Here is a 15,523-nt window from a genome sequence, read left to right as displayed (position 1 = left end):
TAGGCACAAGTTCATTCTTGTTTTTTGATGTGGGTATTTTTGTGCTCTTCTTTATTCTGTCACATTGCATAAAATATTCTAGTTTGAAAAGTATTTCCTGCAGTAAAACTGGATTTCAGTCAATCTGAGATAGAAATAGACTATAGAATGTTAAGTTGAATTGACCATTTTAAGGAAAATATTTACTTTCATAAAATTTTGGAATGGGATTTATTGAATAGTTTGGTTAACAGTTGCTTATCTTGGATGATTTCTCTCTAAATTCTGTTCATAAGACCAATATTTACCACAAGGTAAATATAAAAAATATTTATACTATTGTCCTAAAAAATAACTAATATTGTTTCTCCTTTTCTCTCCTCTCACTTGAGACAAGCAAACAAGAAAAATATGATCTGGTAAATCACACTGGAAATTATGACATAGTTTCACATTTACCTTATAGCAAAGTGTCATGTTTAAAATTTCTTTTTTTTTTTTTTTGAGACAGAGTCTCACTCTGTTGCCCAGGCTAGAGTGAGTGCCGTGGCGTCAGCCTAGCTCACAGCAACCTCAAACTCCTGAGCTCAAGCGATCCTCCTGTCTCAGCCTCCCAAGTAGCTGGGACTACAGGCATGCACCACCATGCCCGGCTAATTTTTTCTATATATATTTTTAGCTGTCCATATAATTTCTTTCTATTTTTAGTAGAGATGGGGTCTCGCTCTTGCTCAGGCTGGTCTCGAACTCCTGAGCTCAAATGATCCGCCCACCTCGGCCTCCCAGAGTGCTAGGATTACAGGCGTGAGCCACCGCGCCCGGCCATGTTTAAAATTTCTTGTCCAGGATGAACTCACCTATTTCTCAAGCTGGAAATAAAGCAGTAATAATGCAACCTTTATATTTTGCAGAAAGATAAAATGAATTGTATCATTCATACATGCTAAGATCCAGTAAATGCTAAGAGAATACCATATGATTTGATGATAGCATCACTGGGTAGGCAAACATTATTTTTCATTAAATTTATTAAATATCTATAAATTTTCTTAAAACATACTGTGCTAATATTTAAATGCAAATTTTAAAATTGTTGCCTTTTGTTGTAGATGTAGATGTTGATGATCTGCCTGTAAGCTTCTCTTTTAGCACTGCCATTCAAATTGGCAGAATTTCCAATGCCAATCATTGCTTTTCTTTACCTAAGGGATTCTTTGGCCACCAGACACCATTTCACCAATCAAAGCAGGCTGGAAATGCCAGGGCATTAATGCTCCTGGGAGCAGCCCTCAGCTAATGACTAATGAGAGTTGGTATATAAATATCCTATCTCTAATTCTTTAGGTCAGATACATCTGAGGGGTATCTTCTATATTGGATGTCTGATTTTCTTCAACGAGATTAAGATGCATGTGTCAACAGTTTTAATGGGTCAGCTAATGTTTCCGTATTGATAAGACAACAGTTTTAATGGGTCAGCTAATGTTCCCGTATTGATAAGACGTCTTCAACTCCTTGTCTCACTTCCTTTCTCCCCTGCTCCTGTTTCCTGGCATCATCTCCCAAACAGACTTCTTGCACTTGAATTATCACCTCAGGGTTTCCCTCTGGGGCAACATAAACTAAAATCCTTTCTTTCTTTCTTTCTCTCTAAAGTTATGCTAGAAAATGGAAAAGAATAGAATGAACAAATAGATAAATGGGCTTCTAAAGAAGTTTGTGGCTAAGATGGGAAAAGATAGCTTTCAGAATATTCAGATGACTTAGATGCAAACACAGAGACAGGGATAAAATATTAATAGCATGGAGATCTGCCTATTATTTGAGAAAGCAAAAAATATAGATCTGGCATCACCAATGTTTGTATCAAGGTGCTTGTATCAAACTTATGGTAGGGAACGGGACAAAAGACAAAAGAGTTAGCTGTGTTTCCATCCCATTTTGAATAAAACAAAAAGAGCTCCTTTTGGTGTTTTGGCAAGAAGAAAAGATCCTATTCAGTGAATTTTTTTGCTACTATCTGAATTTATGTCAGAGGTAGATTTGAAATGACCAGATTAAGGGAAGACATAATTTGTGCTTTTGTGTCTAGCTGTGTTTTGTCTGTTGTAATAAAAATTTTAAAGTTTACTTAACCAATTGGTATGTTTGTTTTAGTTATGGCATGATAATGAGTAGAAGGATAAGCTATTTAAATGCCTCTCCATAGCCATCGAAATGGAATGAAAATGAAAATAAATCAGTGCTTGCTAAAATTGTTTCACCTTCTTAATCATCATGAACAGGGTATGCTCTTGGTTAGCCTAATTAGGTAATATTAGAAAGAGATTGCTGGGGCTAGACGTACAGCTCGAGGGAGAAAGGCATACGTTGTCAACTATCACTGTGCTTTAGTAGTAGCATATGTATGAGTTAAAAATTTAACACATTATCTAACAACCTTGCTACTTGTCAATACTAAAAATCCATAACAACTTTTTCAAAAAAATGATATGTTTTATCATTGCTTTCCTAGTATTTAGAAATTTTCTTGAACTTTCCCAAAAAAAATAATTAAAATTGAGAGGTACTATAACCTCTAAATTAAAATGAACAAATGTAATTATTGATTAATTCTACTAAGTACAATTTTAATTTTATTTTTAGTTATATGTGATTCCATCTGATATACAGAGGAGAGAAAGTAGTATAAGAAGAAATCTGATGGCAACTGTATGATAGAAGCTATATAAAGTCAAGTGTCTATATATTCTTTCAAGTATATTTGAGCATACCCAGGTAAGAATAAATGATTGTTTATATACTCTGCACCACTTCCAAAAAAAGATTTGAAACTATAAAAATGCTTTTATTTTATTCTGAAATAAAAATATAGTCTTACTGTATAAAATGATAAAATATAGAAAAGTAAAATAAAATTAAAAGCACCAATGAGCCTATGTTCTGAAAGTAACCTCTGCCATCATTTTGTTCTATGTCATTTTATGTTTGTTTTGTTGGTTTTTCTTTTTAAAACAAGTTGAAATATTATATGCATTCTTTGTTGATTTTATTTGTTACTTTTGTAACAAATTAATTTTGTTCTGTTCTTTGAGAGTATGAATTAATGTTTCGTATTTTTCATTATACTTATTAATATATAGCATGAGTGATTTAAAATATTTTTAGGTTGTGTGTATTTGTTCTTCAGTGAAGATCCTTATAGTTACAATGATCTATACATCACTCACTTTGCATTAGTAGAGTTACTAAAATTAGCATCCCTGGTTCAATGACTATGATCTTTTAAAGACTTTTTATTCTCTTTGCTGAGTTTACCTTCAGAAGGTGGTAATGAGTTAAAGTTTTCATTAGCCAGTTTCAAAAATGTTTGTTGAATAATTGCTACTATTTTCTCATTAAAAGAATTGCCTAACAAAACCTCATTTGCTTTGAAGAAAAAATTCAAAATTCTAAATTTTGATTGCAAGCAGGGGCTTCCCCTACTCACAAATACTCAGCAAATATATTCCCTTACATAACTAAGCCTAGAATAAAAGTAAATATTTTGTATGTATAATTTTGCCACACTGTTTAAAAATGCATCATTTATAAATGATAGCAAGTATACATTTATTCAACTAATATTTATAGAAAACTTACTGCCCTAAGCCTAAGTACTGTGATTAGTTGAGCGATAGTAGTGGTGATGATGGACATTAGAAACAGGATGGTGCAGAAATAGTTCCTTGTCACTTCTAACTTTCAGTAAAATATGACAAGATAAAAAACACATTTCAGTTCCTTAGATATAAGTAGGATGTAATAAATGCCAAGAAAGAATTGAAAAGACAGTTGGTAATGATGACATTACCAGCTTTGAGAATTGAGGAACTCTTCACAAACAAGAGACCACCTGAATTGTGCTTTTAAGAGTATGTAGAACTTTGACAGGTATTTACATGAAGAGCCAACCTGGGGCAAAAGTAGATGGTTGGCAAAACATAGGGGATGTTCAGGAAGTTGGAAAGATAGGGTAGATTATAGCAGAGTAGTGGGAAATGTGTTCTGTGATTTGGATTTCTATTTGTATTTCATCATTATACAGAGAAGAAGGATTACAGGGGAATTGGATGATCCATGTTCTCCTGTAAGAAGCTTAATGCAGAAGTGATATGTGTGTTAGACTAATGAAGAAAAGAGCAGCCTAAAGAAAAGCAGAATAATTTGTAGGCTTTTTTTTTTTTTTTTTTTTCATTTTGATCAACATTTGCTGAACACTTGCTATCTGCCAGGCACTAAGCTAGGAACTGTAGAAAAAAAAAGATGAAGACATAATTCCTACCCTGAGGAGTTTATAGTGTAGTGTGTGAAACATACATGACAAACAAATGACTATAATACACAGGACAGTCCTTGAATAGAATCATATTCAAGGAAAGAGTAGTGGGTAATTAATTACATTGGGATGCAGGTACTCGGTTACCAATAGACGAGGTTTTCCTAAAGACATAAAGTCTCCAGGTTACCCAAGAAGGAATGTTTCTAAATTTTGTAAGAATTCAATAAGAAACAGTGGGGGCTTTATCTAGGGTGAGAGAAGTGTAAATAAAAAACAAGGCGTGGACAGATGACATTTGGTAGTGGTAGAAACAGTGGGGGGGGGTAAGGGAAGGTTTTTTTTTTTTTTTTTTTTTTTTCCACTTAGGCAAGAGGGGCATGTTGCTGGCATTAACAGAAAGGGGAGAATAGAGCAAAGTGGAATTTTTGTGTTGGTAAAATTAGTTTGGTTTTGAACATTGAGAATTTTTCTGCCCTCTTTCACTGTGTTTTGTTCAAACCCTCGCTAGAGTACTCATAGGATTTTAAAATTTCATTGCAATCCTGTATGTAATTGAGGATTGATTTATTGTTCAAAATGACTTGAGTTCTTTTAAAATGAAAGTACAAGTATAATAAGAGTAAAAATAACTTACACCAAACAAAACATATTAAATATGAAGTAAAGAGCTGATTGAATTCATAACCACTGTATATATAATTTAGTTTTAGACTTTCCAGCAGTCACAAAAGCAGATATATGTTCTTGCTCTGAAAGCTTAGATAAATTTATTATGAGTCTTAATGTAATGGATAGGAAAAGTGTCCTTACCTCTTAAAGGTACCTTATATATTACATTGTTAAAAAGAAAGAGAACTTTGTTAGTACATAGCTGTGAGTAGTAAGTCTGTAGAAGTTCAGAATTCACCTTCTCCAGGATGTCATTCCTGACTTTTGGAATTTGGACCAGATCCTTCTCCTATGTGCCATATACCTTAACACCATATATATTCCTCTGTCCTAACACACAGTGTTAGTGCTTGTCTGTCATCCCCTGAGACTATAAGATGCTTGAGGATTGAGTCATCATTTGTAATTATAGATATAAATTTAAATCTAAATAAAATTCACATTTTTATAGAGCATACTCCATAAATATTGCTTATATGCAAAATTGAATCTATTCCATGGCTTAATTGTCTTAATTATCACTAATTTAGCCTAGAAAGTTTTGTGTGCTCCCTATTAGTTTTCTGTATCTGTGTAATAAATCACTCCAAAATTTACCAGCTTAAAACAGTATTATCTCACAGTTCCTGTGTTTTAGGAATCTGGGCACAGCTTAGCTGGTGCCTCTGGCTCTAGATCTCTCTTGATATCGCAGTCAGGCTGTCAGCTGGAGCTAGTCATTCACAGCTCAACTGGGGCTGAAGGGTTCACTTCCAGGGACTCAGTCTCCTCACAAGGCTGCCTCATGATATGGAATCTGGCTTCCCCTGGGACAAGCAATCCAAGATGGAGCTAAAGTGAACACCCACGGTGGAAGCCACATTTTTTATAACCAAATCTATGAAGTAATACCCAATCTGTAGTGAATTGAATGATGGCTTCCAAATTTTCAAGTCTTAACCTGTACTACATGTGAATGTGAAATTATTTTGAAAAGGAGTCTTTGCAGTCATAATTAAGGATCTTTAGAAGTGATCATCCTGGATTAACCAGGATGAACTCTAAATCCAAATACATGTATCCTTAAGAGATACACACAGAGGAGAAGACCCTGTGAAGACAGAGTCAGGAATTGGTGTGATGCAGCCACAAGCCAAGAAGAAGCCACCAGAATTTGGTAGAGGCAAGGAACAAAATCTCTCCTACAGCCTGGGGAGGAAGTGCAGCCTTCCTAACACCTTGATTTCAGACTTCTAGCTTCCAGAACTGTGAAAGAATAAATTTCTGTCCTTTTAAGCCACCCAGGTAACTGTGGTAATTTGTTATGGCAGCCACAGGAAACTAATATGCCACCATTTCTGTAGTCTTCTGTGTCTTAGAAGTGAGTCACTTGGTCTAGCCCACATTCAGGAGCAGGGGATCACAAAAGGACATGCGTGAATACCAGCAGGCAGAAAGCTTTGAAAGCCATCTTAGAGGATACCTACTCCATCTTGTTTCTGGATACCTCCATTTGTATTTTGTATCTGCATAGGTGGACCAAACTCAACAGGTCAGATATTAAAGTCATTATCTCACATTCTTCAAAATTATGATCTTTCATTTGTATTTCCTACTTCTCTGATTAAAATTACAATTCGCTGAGATAGTCAAATTGGAAAATTTAGAGTCAAGTGAAATGTCTTCTTTTTTAATATCCATAATCATTCATTGATTAATCAGTCTTTTTCATTCTGTTCTTTAAATTTTTATCATAATCTTTTTATTTTCAATCCCACTCCTACTGTTTAAGAGTCATCCATGATCTCTCTACAAAATAGAATAGCCCCTACATGGTCGAACTGTTTCTGACCTTTTTCTTTTTTAACTTTCCCTGCAGAGTGACTTTTGAAAACCCAAACAGGATTATGCCATTACCTTCATTTAGTATTCTTCATTGGTTCTCCCATGTCTGGTCAAATAAAAATTAATTAGCAGAAAATAGCAGACCCTCGTGATCTGACTCTTGACTTCCTAAAATTCAAGTTTCATCTTTAATCATTCATTAATATAGATCTACACAATTATATAAAATTTTAGAGATATATTATGTTATCTCATTTTTGCTTGTCTTTGGCTATAATTCTCTTAATAGGTATTTTTTTTAATATTCAAAGTACCTCACAGACTATCATAATATTAATGAGCAGTACAGAATAAGTTTCATTTGCTATAAACTAATGTCAAGGATGAAAGACTTGTAAAAAGAAGAGGCCCAAAACTCAATAAAATTGCTAAAGTTATAGACTATCCTAAAATGGAAACAAATGGAAGAGAAAGGGATTTAAGGGTGGGGTGAAGGCTAATGTAAGTTTAGTGTAAATGTGGAGAAGCAGCAAAAGGTCAAGAAAGTGTGACAAAAAGGAAAAGTTTTGGTTTTGAGAGCATAAATGAAGTTCAGATTCAAGTGTGTACTGTAATGTGTTGCTGAGGTTTAAGGAATCTTAAAAGATACAATCTCACAGACATTACAACATATTATGCAGAAAGTGTGAAGAAGAAGTCTTTCAAACTAGTGAGGAATAGCATAAACAAAAGTGTGATAGAATATAGGAAAGTAGCAAAAAGGAGCTGGAAATATAATTTCTTCTGTCCCCTCTGTTGCAATAAATAAGACTAATAACACTCCTGTCTGAAGAGAGTCTCTAGGGAAATCTCTCAGTGGAGAACAAATTCAAGTTCTATTCCAAAAATATATTATGACTTATCAGTATTTAAAGACAAAGTAAAATAACCTTAAGCCATTGAAGAAATTGAAGATTGAAATAAAAAGTCATTTTACTTTCACTAACCTTTCAAAGTATACATTTAGTACATCTATTAATGTAAAACATACTTCTGTCTTTATGGTATTCAAATTAATCTTCACCTACATTTGTTAACAGTAACTGTTAACATTAGTTTTCATTTAATGAGGAGATTTAAAGAAAAAAATGTTCTGCACATTTATGTAATATGTAATTAAAATAAATGGTTTCTTTATAAATTGATTGCTATTTGAATGAAATAATGAAACCTAGCAAAGTGTTGCTCATCAGATATGTTGGTCTGTATGTTGCAAAGTAATAAACTCTGTGGGCTTTTATTCCAAACTAATTATTCATGCTATTATGGTATCTTTTATTATATGAAAGCCTTAACTTACTTGTAGATAACATTCTTTATAAAATGGTTTAATTTGCTTTTACAGCATGATTTACATAGAGAAAATTCGGTTCAGTGAAAAATAAATATTTTTACAAGGGTAATTTTTATACATAAGGAGTGAAATAAATGAGAGAGAAGAGTAGGATTTACATTAGCATGTGCAGTGCATGAGGAAATGGAAGTGGGTATCTCAGTGAAGGAAATTGTCAAATTATGAATTTTAGATTGCCTGACAATCTAAAGAGGACATCTTTTGATTAGGTGACTATCTGTGAAACAACACCTATTTATACAAGCAGTCTGTGCTATAGACTAATCACATCTACGTTTGAAGAGCCTCTCTTTGATTTGCAAGGAACAGAAACTAGTTCTGTGTATTTAAACAAAAAAGGCATTTTGCTGAAAGGAGATGGGTTGGCTCATAAAATCAGAGGGTAATCAGATGAAACAGTTCACAGAAAAGACAGAAGTCAGACTGTTCCAGGAATCTAGAGAGTAGCAGTTAGAGAGAGACTGAAGGATACTGCTATGGAGCTCAATTTTTGAGAAATAGTGTGTTTTAATGTTCTTCCTCTCACATTCACCAAGGGCTGAGTTTGAGTCATTTGTCTTCTGTCAAGAACCATGGCACTTGATGAGCTGTTCCCCCAAGACCACCTGTATTGGGAGAGGGTGGCTCCCAAAAGGAACTTCAAAGTTCTGGGACCAGGACAGAGAATGGATATGGGGCAAATAAAAACAATACATATCTGCTAAAACTCTTTTTTTATAAGTGTCATTCAAAAGCCATCAAACTATTGGCAATAAAATCTCAAATATTAAAGGTTTTGCAAGTAAAATGGCTATCTATTTAATCATAATGTTGCTCAGTTCTCAATAGATATCTATTATTATGAAAAAATCATTTGTTCTTTCTTTTATACATACTCATATTTATTAGTTGCCTATCCTGTCAATTGCTGTATTTGGCGGTGAGCATAAAACTATAAACAAAGGTTATTCCTTGCTTTGTATGGAACTTATAGTCTAGTGAGAACTGAAATAAAACCATTAATATATTGCAATAAGTCTAGCATGGGAGGTGTAGTAGTTTTCTAGGGCTGCCATTACAAACAACCATAAACTGGGTGGCTTAAAACAACAACAAAAATTCATTCTTTACCAGTTGTGGAGACTAGAAGTTTGAAATAAAGGTATTAGTAGAGTCACTGTCCCTCCAGAGGCTCTAGTGGAGGATCTTTGTTTTCTCCAGCTCCTAGTGGCTCCTGGTGGCTCTTGATATTCCTTGATTTGAGGCAGCGTAACTCTAATCTCTGCCTCCATCTTCACATGGCCTTCTTCCTAAGGTGTCTCTATGTTCTTCTTCCTCTTGTAAATACACCAGTCATTGGATTTAGGGCCCACCCTAAATCCACAACAATTTTATCTCAAAATTCTGACCTAAGTACATCTGCAAAGATACTATTTCAAATCAAGATCATATTCTGAGGTTCTGGATGGACATAAATTTTGAGGGGATGCTGTTTAACCCACTACAGGAAGGTGCAGGATACTGTTGGTGCACCTAGCAGGATGTGGGTGGGAGGTGGAGAGGAGAAGTGATGGTGAAGAGCCTAAGGGGACAAATGATAAGGGAGCATGTAAGGAATTTGACATTATCCTGAGTGCAGTGGGTGCAACTGCTGGGAATTAAGCAAGTGAATGACCTAATCAGATTTGTGTTTTACAAAAATCACATTGTATACAACGTGGATAAAAGGAGTAATTGAGCAATGCTTGAAGAAAAAAAGCTAGCTAGGACCTCTGTAGTAATTTAGGTTTGAAATGATGGAGGCTTGGAGAAGGAGATGCTGGTGGGAATGAAGACCAGTAAATGTAATTCTGGTATGTTGACAAAAGTGGAATGAATAGACTTTGTGTGGATTAGAGACAAAGGATGGTAGAGGAATCATGGAGCTCAGCTTCTGAGACTGTGGGTGATAGTCGTAGGCTCTGAGATTGAAAGTGTGTGTGTGTGTGTGTGTGTGTGTGTGTCTGTAGGGGTGTGTGTGCACATGTGAGAGAGACAGAGACAGACAGATAGATGGAGATAGAGAGAGATACCTAGGAACAAAATAATGGATTCAGTTTTGGATATTTCTTTTAATTTTGGTTGCTACTGGACTTCCAAATGAATATGAATATGTTTGGGAGGCAGTTGTCTAGCTGCCTGTATGAGACTAGTGATATTGAGTAAGGAAATCTGGGCATATAAATTCTACCTACAATTGTTGGAGAGTTGGAAAAAAAGTTTATATTACTCCTATACCCAATAAAGGAATATTATGTAGAATTAAATAGTGACATTTAGAAATAATTTTAATAGCATAGGAAATAGCCATTATACAAGCCAATAGGAGACACAGCTGTACCTACAGTAAGATTGCAACACTATATATTTGCCTACCTTTATTAACAAGGACTATAAGTAAATGCATTTAAATGTTAGTGTGGCTATTTCTGGGTGATTTAATTTTTTCTTTTTACTTATTTTTAAAGTACAGTGTATTTAATGAGCATGTATTACTTTTATAACCAGAAAAAAATGCAATTTTTGGTAAATTTTAGCACATAAAATGTACCTGAAATTGGATTAGCATAGTATTGTAAAATATAAGTAATTGATTTCAAAGATTGAATATCTTTTGACTTTGAAAAAAAAGATGTGGGGGAAAGGATTAAGCCACACAAGCCAGCTATTTATAAAATATCTCAAAATATATATGGGGATATGTGTTGCGTTTCCTCAGGTTAAGTAGGTGTTTGATAAATCAGCATAAAAATACTACTTTTGGACATAAAGTAGAAAATAAATTTAGATTGAAGCATTTTTCACTTGATTTTGAAACCCATATCAATGAATGAGCAATTTAATAAAACATAGAAATAAATTATTTTATGTAAGTTGTCATCAGTAATGCCAGGTTGCCTTATGTAAGGTGATTAGACATAACATTCCTGTGCAGATTTTACTGATTTCTGTAAGACTTAAGTGGTATTTAGATTTCTGGAATGCAAAGCTAGAGCTTTAATACTAAATCTACTTTACATATCCACGAGTTGTGCTGTGAGAACAGAACATATTTGCAGGTTCTTCTGTTCTCTCTTCCCTTCTTTCTACAAGTTTCAGAATATTAAACAATTATTCCATTAACACATACTGAGTAATATGACTGTGCAGTTAAAACTCTCAGGTCATCTTTGGGCTATCCTCTTATTTTGGTGTTACCAAGAGGTGACACAGGATAATTAATGCCTTGGAATAACGTTAATAAGAGGCCAAAGGCTGGCTCGTACTTGCAATAAGAAATTATTTGACACTTACATGGAAGGCTTGTTTTTTTATATTTAGTGTTTTGATAATTGCTTAAATATCATTGTTTGTTTTTACTCATCAATAAAATTATTTGCTATTCTTGACCCGACCCAGGATGAAGTATCAACATTTTGCTATTTAAGTAAGTTATAAGACTCAAACATACTCTTACTTGTAGATTCTTTTTCTTTGGAAATAGTTTTGAGTAGATTCTAGTAATAGACATACTAGAAATAAATTTCTTGGTTAGTTATTTCATATATAACGTAGAAAAATAATAGAAAAGAAACGTAAGCTTAGATTTCAACACGGACTTTGACTTTTTCAAAGCAAATTTACATCACTTATATCATCTAATTAGACCATGCCAGAATATTTAAATGACTTGTCCTATGCAAAAATTTGGAATAATTAGGACTGTAAACCTGGAATTCTAGTAGAAAATTTATCTGCTTGGAGTTTACAGTCTTTTTTTTTTTCATTTCTTGAGTGCTATTTTCTAAACTCCTGACCAAGTTTAAAAAATCTGCCATAATATCTCTAACAATAATAATAATATTAATAATGGCCAACACATATTGCAAGTATGTGTTGGGCACTGTCCTAAGCTGTCTACATCAATTAACACATTTAATTTTCATAGGGAAATTTTAAGGTGGGGAATTCAGTTTATGGAGGAAAAAGCTTATGCACAAAGAGGTAAAGCAAACTTATCTAAGGTCCAATGGCAGAGGTGGGATTAGAACCCAGGTACAGTGCTTATTTTGTTCTTTATACTCTACTACATGTAGTGGCATATATCAATATGAGAGAAAATATTTCAATGTGAAAATATCAAACACCTAGTTAATGTTCCCTTGCCATCTTATTATGAGACCGACATTCAGCTCTATGCTGGACATGTTACATATTTTATCTTCTCCCACACTTTTGCAACTCCTACCCCCTCATATTTCATTCATATCAGATTCCTTAACTCTTTTCCTCTCCTACCTAATAGTCAATTTTATACTTTTATTTACATGTTTTCTAATATATATTATTACAAAGGGTTTCCAAGATAAATTTTTTATTTAATTAAAAAAATGAAAACAGCATTTTGAGATAGTAACATACAAATATATTAGTTCTATGCCCTAAGTTAACACTAACAAAACAACAATAGTAAGTTCTCAGGATGATGAAATTATTAAAAGAAACTTTGGTATCTCCTTTTATAATTTAAACTTATACTTGATAAATTTGGAGCACACACAGTGATCTCCTACTTAACACCTCAAATCCTTGAACAGAAGACAAAAATAAATATATCATATATGATTCGAGTCAGAACTGTGCTGAAAAATAAGTCAGAGAACCTTGAATAAGCCAGAACGCATGAGAAATCTAGAAGGGAGACTGTCAGATTTGAGAAGGAAGCCACAATTCAACACACGCACAGGGGAGCGCTGTCAACCAGACGTGGCTCGTGCCCAAAACCTGCACTGTACCCAGAATGGCAGGCTCCTGATTACCGGAAAGGCCGTGAGTCCGGGGAAAGGTAACTAATTGCTTCATTGGGATACAGCAGAGGAGCAGTCAAGTATTCAAACCTGCAGAATCCCTATTTTTTTGTTTTGTTTGCTTTTTTTAATGCTATTTTTGAGACAAGGTCTCACAGTATTGCCCAGGCTAGACTAGTACAATGGTATCACAGCTGACTGCAACCTCAAAGTCCTGGGCTCAAGTGACCCAAGCAGCTGGGACTGTACCATCACAACCGGCTAATTTTTCTTTTTTTTGTAGAGACAAGCCCTCACTATGTTGCCCAAGCTGGTCTCAAACTCTTGGTCTCAAGCGATCCTCCTGTCTTGGCCTCCCAAAGTGCTGGGATTACAGGTGTGAGCCACCGTGCGTGGCCCGGAACCCTTGTTTATCTTCAATGGTCCAGACAATAAGGTTATGAGTTTGGATTAGAGAAAAACAGTGAAGCTTTCAGATGATTAGCAAGGGTAAGGCAAATCAGGGAACTCATTTCCAGGAGACCAACTACCAAAATTGCCCTTTCTTCAGTGTCTCTCCCCATTCCTCCACTGTCATTCAAAACAGACTAGAGCACTAGGATAACAAGAGTTAATAAAGTAAGCAGAGCACAATTAACATGGAACAGCAGAGGGGATGTGGGAAATATTGCTTAAATGGAAGAGAGTCAAGCAGAAATCAAGTGAAGTAAAAATCTGATCACTTATTTTTTTAAAGGAATCCTCAATAAATGCATAATTTCAAAGGCAGACTGGCAGTCAGCATGATGGAGGAAGAAGGCTTTCCAGTGCTTGTCCCTCCACAGAAACCACAATTTAAACAAGTATCCATGCATGAAAATACCTTCACAAAAACTAAGGAACCCAAGTGAGAGATTATAGCATCTGCCTGTGGCACAGAAGTAAGAAAAGATGCACTGAAGGCGGTAGGAGGGACAGTTTTACGCTACCTGCATCACCCCTCCTCAAACCCTGGGCAGCATAGTGCAGAGAGAGAGAGGGACCCTCTGCATGCGACAATGAGAGAAAGTGAGCACTGGACTTTGTCTTGGACCCCAATACCAGGCCCACCCAGTTAATCCCAGTGCCGGGCAGGCCCCCCAGGCCTCAGACTCCAGGGTGGTACCTGCAGACTGAGTCTCCAGGCTTGCCGTGGCGCCAGGCTAGATCCTTTAGCAAGTTATTTTCTGTTAAGCGCAGGCAAACAGCAGGGAGTAAACTTTTTTGCCTGTACAGACTTTGAGGATATCATTGTTTATCCTCACTTCTCAGAGATAGAATAAACATTGTTGTGGAAAATAGACTCTGATTGAAAATAAAGCCTTTGAATGCTAAAGAGTAAAAAGAGTGTAACTTTTCCTCTCCACTCCACCTCCCCACCCTCCACACACACCCCCTCAGTTAGGAAATACATTGAATCCGTTTTAAGAAGTAGCAGATGACACTCCAGTTTGCTAGGCTTTTAGAATGACTGGCTATGTCATCTAGAAATAGAGATCTGGGTACAGGTGCTCTCTGTTTGGTAGGTCATAAAGAATGTCATTCTATTTATTGAGCTTTGGAAGTTTCCGGATAGTTTACAAAATATTTTCATTGTTTTTATTATAAGGTTATACTGTAGATTTTTAGCTCTTTAATACTTTTTAATACTGGCTTTTTTCTATTACAAACCTAGATATGATGTTATTTGGTTATTTAACCTATTAGTCCTAAGCTGGACAGATTCCTAGTCAGTTAATATTCCATTCCAAACGATCCCTTGTACATTACTGTTGAAGTGCTATTGTGTGTCTTTTTGCCTCTTCCCCTGACAGCCTTCAGTATAATGCTGAGGAAATTCAAAGTCCCTTGAATTCTGTAGTTCTTTACAACTTGCAAATTTATGGGAGTTCATCAATGTTTTCAGAGTGCAGAATTAAGCTATTTCAGTCACAAGTAGGTATGCTTTAGTGTGATGTAGGAACAAAGACAATAACGTATATTATTTAATATATAATTTGAAACCCCACTTCTTTAGTGCTGCCTACATGCTGTATCCAATAACTCAATTCAGCAAATAGAACATTAAAAATAAAGTTCAACTCAGGCCCTTCTGACTGAAAATGGGTCATTTTTTTAAAGTATTTTGTAATAAATGTTATGAATGATGCATATTGTTAAAATTCTTAGAAACAATATCAGCTGCATAGGAGTGCAGTCTAAGATGTGGTTTCTTCCTATACTTTGTCTTGATTCTCCCTGCCTCGAGTTCTCAAGGTTTAGATTGCAGATACAGGCATTTGAAGACATTATGCAAGCCCCTCTCTAGCAGGTGCTATGGGTCTATAAATATTTATTGAACAACTGCCCTGTGCCTGACATGGTTACGGATACTGTGGATTCAGTGGGAAACAAAACAGACAAAACCCCTGCCCTTTTGGGGCTTACTTTCCAGTGCAATAGCATCACTGCAACCTCCTCCTCCTCAATTTCCTGTCATTTAAGAATGTTTTGATTTTAAGTGTTCTAACCACA

The 15,523-nt window shown here is 35.1% G+C and overlaps 1 protein-coding gene across 29 annotated transcripts in view; it reads left to right on the top strand.

The window, feature by feature from the left end:
- GULP1 (GULP PTB domain containing engulfment adaptor 1) overlaps positions 1 to 15,523 on the top strand; it is a 254,223-nt gene that overhangs the window by 92,223 nt on the left and 146,477 nt on the right. For 26 of the 29 annotated variants that reach the window (XM_069469809.1, XM_069469800.1, XM_069469785.1 and 23 more), the window contains exon 2: positions 2,626 to 2,757. The exons of the other annotated variants lie outside the window; for them this stretch is intronic. The gene's annotated coding sequence lies outside the window, so the exon portion shown is untranslated. The remainder of the gene's footprint in view (positions 1 to 2,625; positions 2,758 to 15,523) is intronic. 29 annotated transcript variants of the gene reach the window in all.

The sequence above is a fragment of the Eulemur rufifrons genome, chromosome 1 (assembly GCF_041146395.1).
Source record: "Eulemur rufifrons isolate Redbay chromosome 1, OSU_ERuf_1, whole genome shotgun sequence".
Classification (NCBI taxonomy): Eukaryota; Metazoa; Chordata; class Mammalia; order Primates; family Lemuridae; genus Eulemur; species Eulemur rufifrons.
This window is presented reverse-complemented; position numbering and strand designations above follow the sequence as displayed.